The 11392-nt window shown below is 34.8% G+C and overlaps 1 long non-coding RNA gene and 1 pseudogene across 1 annotated transcript; one reads left to right on the top strand and one right to left on the bottom strand.

The window, feature by feature from the left end:
* The first annotated feature begins 5912 nt into the window (after positions 1-5912).
* On the top strand, positions 5913-6986 carry LOC105761596 (uncharacterized). The gene is made up of 2 exons (XR_001123739.2): positions 5913-6429; positions 6653-6986. It is a non-coding gene; the product is annotated as an uncharacterized LOC105761596 (long non-coding RNA).
* Positions 6987-7872: 886 nt separating this feature from the next.
* On the bottom strand, positions 7873-11094 carry LOC105761593 (uncharacterized; annotated as a pseudogene).
* Between the last annotated feature and the right edge of the window lie 298 nt (positions 11095-11392).

Genomic DNA, 11392 nt, shown 5'->3' with positions numbered 1-11392 from the left:
GTCCATTCATCATTATTCTAATGCAACATGATTGCAAAAGGATCATAATAATGGATAAGAATAGAGTTGGTCCTGAGCATAGCTCGAAATGAATAAATTATCAAAAATAAAGATGGATAGCAAAGAAATTGATTTAGGAATGCGTATCTTGGAAATGAAGGAAGTGTTCCAAGAATAACAAAAATAGTATAAGGATGAGGTGCCCCAGATATCGCAGCTTGAACTTCTCTGTACAAACTTTTTGAAGACCATTCTGAGTTTAACATGTGTTTAGGAGATCTATAGTACTTTGTCGATGCCCCCAAGATGTCGCCTACCCCTTCCTGTTGATTCAGGTATAGCAAGACCACTGCATGCCCCACTCTAATCAGTATTTGAGCTACTCTGATAGCTTCTAGTGTCATTTTGATCAATATTCGAGCTACCCTTTTCGGGTTTTTAACTCAAATCCCCTTTAGTTTAAGGTGCCCTTTGCGGGTTTTCACCTTAGCCTCTCCATTTTATTTTTTTCATTCTTCATTTTATCATTTTTTTTACGACTCAAAGTGCCCTTTGCGGGTTTTTACATTGGTCATCTCCTTCTTTAAGTAGATTATTTCCTGACTGAACTTGAGTTTACAGGACTTTGGAGGTTTATCATTTCACTCAAAATCAAAACTCCTTTGGAAAAGACCTTCTTTATAACATAAGGTTCTTACCAATTTGGCATCCGTTATTTTTTTTGTAGGGTGAGGATCTTCTTCAGCATTAGGCCACCATCGTGGAATTCTCTGGGACAAACCTTTTGCTATTGGCTCGCATCGTTCATTTCTTGGTACATCTGACCATGATGAATAGTTTCTAGCCTTTTTCTTCAATTAGGTTCGACCAAACGTATCGGGATTGGATCTTCATCCTACTTCAGCTCAGTCAAAATCCAAAGAGAAAGAATTTCAACTTCAATGAAAAAAATCGTGAAAAACTGAAAAGAGTGGCATTGCCCCGATTGAGTTTTCTCTGCACCATTCATGATATTCACCTTGAACATACCGCAAATTTCTGATATTGTGCTATTGTTCAGATTACAATGACAGTGCTTAAATTGGGCACATCCTCGTATGACCATGCGAAGACATCTTTGAACTCTTGAAGTAACTCAATAACATCTTGCTTTGTTTCTTCGGTCATGCATGTTCCCTCAAGGTCACATTCTCCATTGTCCCCTTATGAGGTAAATTTGTTTCTCTTATTGTTTTACCACCCTCAACAAGTCAGGAGATATGCTACAATCTATGACATCTTCAAAGTCATGAGATCCCTCTAAACACATGTCTCCCTTAACAAGAGATTCAGAGTCCGTAGCAGTGCCAATCATGTCATTGATATCCAGAGACCTATTATAGGTGCCAAAGAATGTACATAATATGAATGAATAAAAGAATGGTTTGGCAGAAAAATCTAAAAGAATGAACGAATCGTAAAGAATGAAAGAACATTTGCTCAAAAATGATTGCAATAATGTATTTCATTAAAATAATCATGTTCGGACATGAGCCAATTTCACAAAGACGTTCTTATTTCTTTTAGGCTAAAAGCAACAAGGGTGTTCTGAATATTACTCTAATAGACCCTAAATACTGTAGGGGTTTCCTCTGCAGTCCCATTATTTATAGCACCTCTCAGGCGAATATCTAACCAGAACCCTTTTAATTGCGTCTGCACACATGGCATCGATGTGCAAATTTCTTACCACTTCTCTATGCATTGCATTCCCTCCATTATCAATCATGATTGGGTAATGGATTTTCTGCACTTGATGAGTCACCAAACTTGACAACACCCATGTCGATGAGTCTTGCAACTTGCTTCTTGAAGGAAGTGCAATTCTCAATCGAGTGTCCCATAATTCCCGCATGGTATTCACATTGTGTGTTCGCATCATACCATTTGGGATACAGAGGTTGTAGAGGCTTCACAGGAAAAGGAGAAACAACACGGGCATCAAACAAATTTTGATACAGTTCCCTATACGGTATTGGGATTGGTGTAAACTGGAACTTCTTAGTCTTTATACCAGAATCCTGCCTTGATGAATTTTTTTGATTAGTAACCACCTTTCTTGGCTGACTCATAGTAACTGATTTAAAGTAACCCGTGTTGTTCACCTCATTTTCTCTTCTCCTTGAGGCTGACCTCCTGTTACTCTCCTCTGCATCGATTTTTTCGCTCCTTATAGCATTTTTTATCATTTCACCGTTCATAACTATGTCAGAAAAGCTTTTTGTAGCACTTCCTAACATATGTGTGATGAATGGAACTTTTAATGTATTTATAAAGAGCATTGTCACTTCTCTTTCCAAGAGCGGTGGCTGAACTTGGACGGCGACTTCCCTCCATCTCTGTGTGTACTGCCTAAAGCTTTCACTCAGCTTCTTCTCCATGTTTTGAAGGGTGATTCTATTAAGAGTCATGTTTTTCACATGACTATATTGTTTCATGAACGACTGTGCCAAATCCCTCCATGAACCAATCGTGGTACAACTCAGTTGATTGTACCACTTGGATGCTGCCCCTACTAGGCTATCCTGGAAACAGTGTACCAAAAGCTGGTCATTGCTAACATATCCGGCCATGCGCCTGCAGAACATGGTGATATGAGCTTCTAGGCAACTTGTCCCATTGTACTTCTCAAATTCTGGCATCTTAAACTTGTGAGGAAATACTAAATCTGGGACCAAACTCAACTCTTTGGCGTCGATTCCCCGATAATTTTCAGTGACCTCCATCGCCTTGAACTTCTCCTCAAGCCATTTGCACCTTTCTTCTAACTATTTTGGTAACTCCTCCTTTATTCTTTCCCTCTCGGCACTTCATCAAAGTCAGAATGACAGAGTTAATAGGGTTGTTGCCGAGGTTAAAGCCCGATCCGACTTGAAAGTTTGAAGCACTGGCTTGGAATTGCTGAGGCCTGATTGTAACAGTAGGTTTGTGCGAATATTCAGCTTGAGTTCGGGAATATAGTGGAGTAAAGCCTGGAGGATGGATAGTTTCATCCTCATTACCCTCTTCGATATCGGTCATGGGACCCTTTCCCTTATCACCTCCTTCAGTCAACAGTTGGGTTAGCTTTGCCATCATACTGTCCTGGGATTTTTGTATCTTTTCTGACATATCCTGTTGCATCTTGTCCAACCGCTCTTGAATTTTTAGCTGAAGTCTGTCTTCCATCTCCTTCTGGTACTGTTCGAGCTTTTCCAATCTCTGTCCATATCTTTAACGTTTGCTCGAGTGTCGTAACGGTGTTTGGTTGGTTGGTTGGTTTCCAGGTTAACTGAGCAATGATTTTATCAATTAGGCTGTTTTAGTGGATTTTAATGCATACGATGTCATGTAATGCAAATGCATGAAATGAATGCCTAAAGAGATGTTAACTTTGATTCTATTACATTTAAAAAACTTTACTAGAAGACAAATTTCTTTACATAAAATAGATATATATATATACGGCTTTGCCCTCATATTCCAGTCAAAGACATCTTCTCCTTCATCTGGATGCTAGGATAAACCTTGCGAATTCTTCAAAATGGACGTCTCTTCTATCTCTTTTTGCTTGATCCTGGTTGATATCCATCATCTACCCATCTTTGTAATGCTCCTCGGCTTCTTTTAGATTGTCGAAAACTCCTGAATAATCAGCTTGAATCCTCGGGCCATAGAGTAAAGTCACGAACTCTTCTGTCGCTCTTCTTGTGTTTCTCAGAATATATTCAGGCAACCGTATTATTTTCCATTTTATTAAGAAATCCGTATTCCATTACAAGCTTTCTAAGTTAGTAATCGAATGTGAGTCAACACCTCTTTTCTATAATGAAATGCTATGAAGTCAAAAAATGTCATGCAGTCAAAACAAAACACAACAAGTTAGCATCAGGTATAAACATTAAATCCAATACAATCAAGAAATAACAAAAACTCCTAGTCAGGTATCTACTAAGGTTTAGAGTACTTCTACGTAGGGTAAGTTCCTAAAGCTCACTATATAAGGTTTAGTTTCTAGAGTAAGGGTACCCGAACTAGCTGATTCCTCGATCCTCACCCATTATAGGCTCATGTGGATCGAGTCCAGTTCAGGGGGATACATTTCCCTATGGCTGCACGGAGATGAAATCTCACGAAGACATAGGTACGGATGTATCCCGGAAGCGGTCCATTACCCTGCACGGAGGTGAAAACCTCACAAATGACTAGTTTCTCGCTCAAACTTAAGGGGTAAAATGCAAAATGCAAATGCAATGTTGCCAACATACCATGATGAAAAAAATCAATAAGTACGAAGGGAACTCATGAATTTTAAAAACTTTTGATTTTTGACACAAAGACAAATATAATCAGTTTATGGCTAGACTCTCTAACGTCCCCAGTGGAGTCGCCAAGCTGTCGAAACCGTCTTCTTGAAAACAAAAATTTAGTTGTCGACTTTAAAAAGAAAACTGGAGTCGCCACCGATCCTTTATTAAGGTGTGAGCGGCCCACCTTAAAAATTATTTTGGTCTACAAGCTTTAAGAAAACAAGTTCGGGAGTCAGTTATGCACGAGGAAGGGTTAGCACCCTCGTAATGCCCAAAATCGGTACCAAATCGATTATTTAATGTCTTAGTGTCGTGGACTAGAAAGAAGTTAAAAAAAACCAAATGATGAAATCAGAAAAGGATAATCAATTGTTCAAGACATGTAAAGAAATCGACCCAATACGTTAGGGTACAATTTCTCAAAATTCCCGAACTTTGAATATCACTTTTATTTTATGCGAAAATATTCATTTTGAGAAAGTAACATGCCACACCCAATACGTTAGGACACGACAAGTTAAGTTCCAAAAAATGATTTTTATACTCATGCATTTTGAATAAAAAATATTCTCGATTATTTAAAATTAACAAAGAAAATCGGAACCCAATACGTTAGGGCTCAATTTTCTCAGAATTCCAAATACCGAATTGTGCCTTTTATTCGAAAATTCTTATTTCGAGAGTCAAAATATCATGACCAGTAAGTTAGGACCTGACATTTTTGGATTCCCGAGAACAAGCTTTTATTTGAAATTTGCATGAATTTATTTCAAAATGAATACCTGGTTTTCTAAATTCACCAAGAAATAATCGCAATCCAGTAAGTTAGGATACGGTTTTTCTCGAGAATCATGAATGCCAAATATTTTGGAATTTTATAAAATATGATGATTTTAATGCTTTGACAGAACCAAAATATATTTTCTTTAAAAAGTGTAGAAAAATGCTAATGTATCACATAAAATCAATATTTTAATTTTAAATTATATGCAAATATGTATTTTCAAAATATAAGTATGATACATAAATAAATTTTAAAAACATGTATATACACATATTAAAACAAGTATATATAAGTATACATATATAAAATAAAATAATGAATGATATATGTATATCAAAATAAAATTATTAAAATTTCTAAAAAAATCATGTATGTATATACGTAATGAAAATTGTAAAATAAAAATAAAAATATGCAAATGCGTATATATTTACAAAAAAAAATATAAGTATACATGCTTTAGTAAAATGAAATAATAATAGTATATGAAGAAATTAGGAAAATGTGTATATAGATGTACATATATATAAAAAATTGTAAAAGTATATTTACAATAATTTTGAAGGGCGACGTGTATGTCAATATCTATTTAAAAGCTAAAAAGAAATAATAACAATATATATATAAAATATGTATATGTATTAGAGAAATATTTAATATATATATATCTATTAGCATACATATGCGTATATATGTAAGTATAATTATAATACTATATAATATAATAATAATAATAGAAATAATAATAATAATAACAAAAACTAAAAAATAAACTACAATAAGAACCTTAAAAAGGACCATTAAGGATTAAACTGAGAGCTAAACGAAGTTAAAAGGCCAAATTTAAAAATAGAAAACACCAGGAAGGACCAAATTAATACGCGCGCCATGAGAGGAGGACTTAAAAAGAAATTTTCCCAAGTCACTCAAGCACTGCGCAGTGATATGGATTAAATCATCATGCGAGCGAAATATTTGGGCCGAATTTAAAAGAAAAAAACTTGATTAAACACATCGCAAAATGGGGAGGGCTAGATGCGAAATTTCCCCACTCAGGGCCAGAACGCGCGGATCCCCCCTCCGGGTCGGGTCGACGCGCGGGTCATGGCACCCTAAACGGCGCCGTTTCGTCTTGTTTTAAAAACTCCTAAATCTGACTTTCTTTGATTTGAAACTGGAAAGAAAAAAAAAAACCCTAGGGGTTTTGTTTTCTCCCCCGAGCCGCTTCCAGTCGATCCGGCCGATCCGAATCTCGGCCCTAAATCCGGCTCCGATTAAGACGAAGCAGACATGGTTTTCAATGGCGCAACCACGTAGGTAATATTCCTTTTTTTATTTTTTTTTGTTTAACACACAAAAATCGGTAAATAAATTAAGCAAACAAAGAAGAGAAAACAAAACTAAGAAGAACGTTACCTCTTTTATTTCACTCTTTTTTCGATTTTCAGTATTCCCCCCCCCCTATTTACATATTGAAGTTGGCCTTTTATAGCCAAAATGGAAATGAAAAGTTCTCTTTGTTGTGTTTTTGTTGCTGCAGGTGATGCGTGCGGGGAAGGCGCGAGATTCGTGGCGACGAGGAGCGCGATGTGCGGGCGCGACGCGCGGGAGTAGTTGCAGCACCAGTTACTGCGGCGCTGAAGCAGAAGCTTGTTTAGGGTTTCTGCAATTTTGATGTTTTTTGGGCTAGGGTCTGAAAATTAGTTGTTGAGCCTGTTAATGGTTTGGGCCCAGGCATTATTGGGTTTTTACAATTCCTCAATTATTTGGATTAGATTTAGATTGAAAAACAATCGACACTTGATTTGATTGTTTAAATTTATAATATTTAACTTGAGTGAGAATGAATTTTTTACTTAATTAAAATTTTAAAATAGTAAGCTCGAGTCTTTTTTTTAATTATGTTTATATCATGTATAAATTTTGTTCAAATTTATTTTGATTTAATTCTCATACTATATATTCTTAATTAAATTCGGAATATATTCTGTTTATCAATTTAATTATACATCGTAACAATGGATTTGGATTATAGTTAATTATATATTGAAACTAAATAATTAGTTTAAGGAATTAAAAGAGAGATTATTATATTTTATAAAATTTGAATAGATTAATAATTAATTCGAGATTAAAAAATTGTCTATCTTTATTTCCCCGGAGTTTAATTTATTATTTTCCCTAATTTTAAATCCAAATAATTAGGAGAAGAAAAGGCTAAAACCAAACCTTTTTTACGGTTTGAACTAAACCCCATGCGGTCTGGAAAATTGCAAGTTTCCAGAATACCTACTCTTACTAATTATAAGAAAATTTATAAACTGCTTTCCATTTTAGAGGACGAAGGCCTTGCCTACCCCTCCTTCGTAATTTTTTCTTTTGTCTAAATTAATCTTGAAATTTGATAGGTTTTTTTTGTTCTTTTAGTCATTTAACATTGGTTAATGGTACATCATTACTTGGATTTGTTTTAAATAAATTCTTTCTATCCTTTTAGATTTTATGTAAGTTGTTTAAAATTTCCAAATAATGACATGATTGTTTAATATAATTCAAGTTCAAGAACTAGATTAAAAAACTGTTAAGTTCAATTCAAAGACTAAAATATTAATTTATCCCTAATATTCGTTACCCTGTTTTAAAATTTCATTGAATTTCTTGCCTGCCTACTTTTGTTATTGACCGTTGCTTTGTTCTTCGTTTTTTAATTTGAAGTCCCATAATTGAAAAAAAAAATTGGATGAGAAATATCTAAAATCATTAGAATCATGAAAAATATAATCTCAAATCCAACGAATTACCCATATCAAGTTACAGAGACTTAGGCCTGGCTATGGTGAATTCATCCCCTACATTTTAGCAGTCCCAGGTAAACAACACTTACTTTGGTTGGTGTATGGTATAATGAGTCTGCAAAGAAGACACAAAAAATGCAGCAATGGCACCCACAAGTGCGAAAAACGTCCAACGAGTCCTAAAACAAGTATGATAAGCTTGAGCTGGATATTGAATCCACATATTCTTACAATGATTAACCTCACTGTAAGTCGTCTGACTACGAACCACATCAGTGTTCATCTTCTTGATAAGCTTAGCCACTTCTTCATCACTCCCCAATCTATTGTATAGTATGCCAGCGCCTCTCAGTTCCTTAACATCTTCGGCTTCATGGATCAATGAATCAAGGAAATCCATATATGAAGTCACGGTGAAATCGTTTTTGAAATCCGCACATTTCGTAAGCTATTAAGTTCATGGTTGAATCATCGAAGGTGATCGGCGGTAACCGTAATTTGCCGACGAAGAAGATATGGTTGAAACTGATGTCGGATAAACAACTTGTTTTGCTTGCTTTGAAACATATACCGGCCTTTTTAAGCTCTTTTACATTACGAAAGGTGTGTGAATGGTGCGGTTTTGTTCTTGTTTGGCTGCTGCGATTTAACGTGCACATGAAAAATCGAGTGCAAAACCTAAAATACCGCCATGGTTTTTCCTTTTTTCTTTTTCGAAAAGGAGTCTTACTCGTAGTAGATTCAATAGGTGAATTCGCTCTCCTTTTTGCTGCTGCCACCATTCACTAGAGCAAAATCTGTGTTAGTCGGGAGCCAAGCTATATATATATATAGGATTTGGAATTGTAAATTTTTATCATAACTAAAGTTAAAAGATTTCAAAATCGATAGTCCAACCGGATAAGTTTAATTGGTACAATCAATTCATCTAATTTGATTAAATAAATCATTAAAATATTAGTTCAATTACTTGATTTAATTAATTCTTTTCCAGGTTCGACATGTTTATATAGGTTCTCAAATCAAATAGTCTAATGATTTTATTCAAATTGATACTTCAATTTATTTCCAATCTAATCCTATTTAAACAACATCAACTAAAATATAATTTGTATTATTGTATTAATGCAAAATTTTACCATTTTAAAGATGTTAAACTATCAATTTTCCATTTTAAAAGTTGGATCGGAAACATAATTATTTTCTAAAAAAAATGTACACTCAACAGCAACAATACAAAAGGGACGAGTGGATTTGAAAATGAAATATTACATTTTATTCGCTTTAAAAATTATAAATTATAAAATTATATAATAATAAAATTACGCTTTTAACTCTTCAAAATTAAAATATTTAATCCTTTTAGAAAATGATGAAATCACACATGAAAAATTTAAGAATTAAACCATACTTGTCGGTCGAGTTGGTTGAACAGAAAATTGAGTAAGATATTGGTCTAGAATAAGAGATTAGACCAATTGAATAGAGTGATAAATTGATTTTTTTATATTTTTAATATTTTCAAAATTTTATATAATTCAACTGGAATGAACTAATAAACCAGAAATGAGAGTCTAATCGATTCAATGACCCATTTAATAACATTTATAAACTCCACAAAATGATTCTGTTCTAAATTCCTTGAATTACCTGTCCTGCTGATGTGATTGTGGCTCTTTCATGTAAGCTGGGGTGATAACAGTGTCGTCGATGTATCTTTTGATCGCCATCATGAACTTTTCGCCATTTTTGCTCGAGCTTGTAAGCAAGAAGACGAAAAGGCAATTAATACACAAAAAAAAAAGAAAAAAGAATCAAACCAGAATTCTAGGCTAGGAAGCACAGACACGGCTCATCTCTCCCCGTATCGGTGTCGTACGTGTGTCCGATACAGACACTCGACAGACATACCCAAATACGTACGGGACAAGCTGGAATATATCAAAAAAAATTTATTGGCATATCTTACTATATCCGTGTCCTATTTTTTAAAAATTATCATGTTACCGTGTCTGTATCATATCGTACCCGTATTGCGTGTCTATATTCATATTCCATAGCTTGTAGGTAAGGGCTGAACAAAGAATTGAGTAAGGCACTAGGTCTAGAATAAAGAATTAGACCAATTGAATCGAATTATTGAATTGATTTTCTTTGTATTTTTAATATATCTTTAATAATTTTAAAATTTTATATGATTGGACCGAGTCGTTAATCAATAAAAATTGAGGGTCTAATAGATTAAAAAAACACCTTTTTAACATATATAAAACTCAAAAAAATATTATTTTTTAAATTCCTTAACTTACCTGTCCTGCTGATGTGATTCTGGCTTTTTAACGGTGTTGTTGGTGAACCCTACGGTTGCCTCCATGAACTTTCTGTCATCGTTCGATCTTGTAAGCAATTCAAGAACACGAAAAGGTAATTGGTTTTCCAACAAGAACAGATCCGAGTACTCAAATGTCAGCAGTTCGTTTTTAATAGACAATTCGTTCGACAGATGCTCATAATCTTGGCCATCAACATCATCATTACCGTAACGCATATAAACTGCTTGTAAAATTGTGCAGCCGTCAACGAAGAACATCCAAGCCAGATTCTCGTTATCGTTGGTATACTTATCTAATTCCTTTGGATCATAGCATCTCTTCAAGTCATCGATCTCTGTCTTAATGTTGTTGTACAAGGTTCCCCTATCGACGCCAATGTTTTTGACCAAAAGTGTTGTTAATTTGCACTTGAGCTTCTTGGATTCATGGAGGGTGGGATCAGCGTGGTGGAGTGGACCGATTGAGATCACTTTCGGCTTGAAATACTTCCTGAAATCTTCGTGACTGCCAAGGGTTGATGGGACTCTTCGTATCAATGGTTTGGCTTTGGGGTCGAGTTGGCTGCCGTCGAAAGCTTCGTCTAATGACCGGAAATTCTCTAATTCGCCATTGCTGAGAGTGAGCTCCGTACCCGGCATTGGAACGATCGTCTCTTGGGGATTGTTGGTGGTTTTGGTGATTGTTTGATCAGTAGAAACTGCACCGCCGGGAGCTCCGACGGCGCGGCCTCCTTTCTCCGTGGACGACATTTTCAGGCTGAGCGGTTCGAAAAAAGGTGATTTTGGAAACTGTTTTTGGCTGAGTAATGTGGGAAAAAAGGTGGCAAAATAGCTACGATGATGACAAGTGTTTGGATAGCATATATAATAAACGTATGGAAAATAGTTTGGTGTAATATTAAATTTAGCCCTTAATATTTATATTTTTTTAATTTAATCCTTTTTTAATTAAATTAATTTTTACCTTATGAAAGAGTCAAATTTGATTACCAACACTTTAGAAAAGAGTTGAATTAATGTTTTTAACGAAAATAGTGATTAAAATGTTAGATTTGTAAACATGACAATTCAAAGGTATATATTTTTTCGTTTTATTTTTAAATTATCGCTCATTACACAATTTATTCCGAATATCATTATTAAAAATTTTAAA

Source organism: Gossypium raimondii, chromosome 11, assembly GCF_025698545.1.
Source record: "Gossypium raimondii isolate GPD5lz chromosome 11, ASM2569854v1, whole genome shotgun sequence".
Lineage (NCBI taxonomy): Eukaryota > Viridiplantae > Streptophyta > Magnoliopsida > Malvales > Malvaceae > Gossypium > Gossypium raimondii.
Note: the sequence above shows the minus strand (reverse complement) of the source record. Positions and strands in the feature narration are given on the sequence as shown.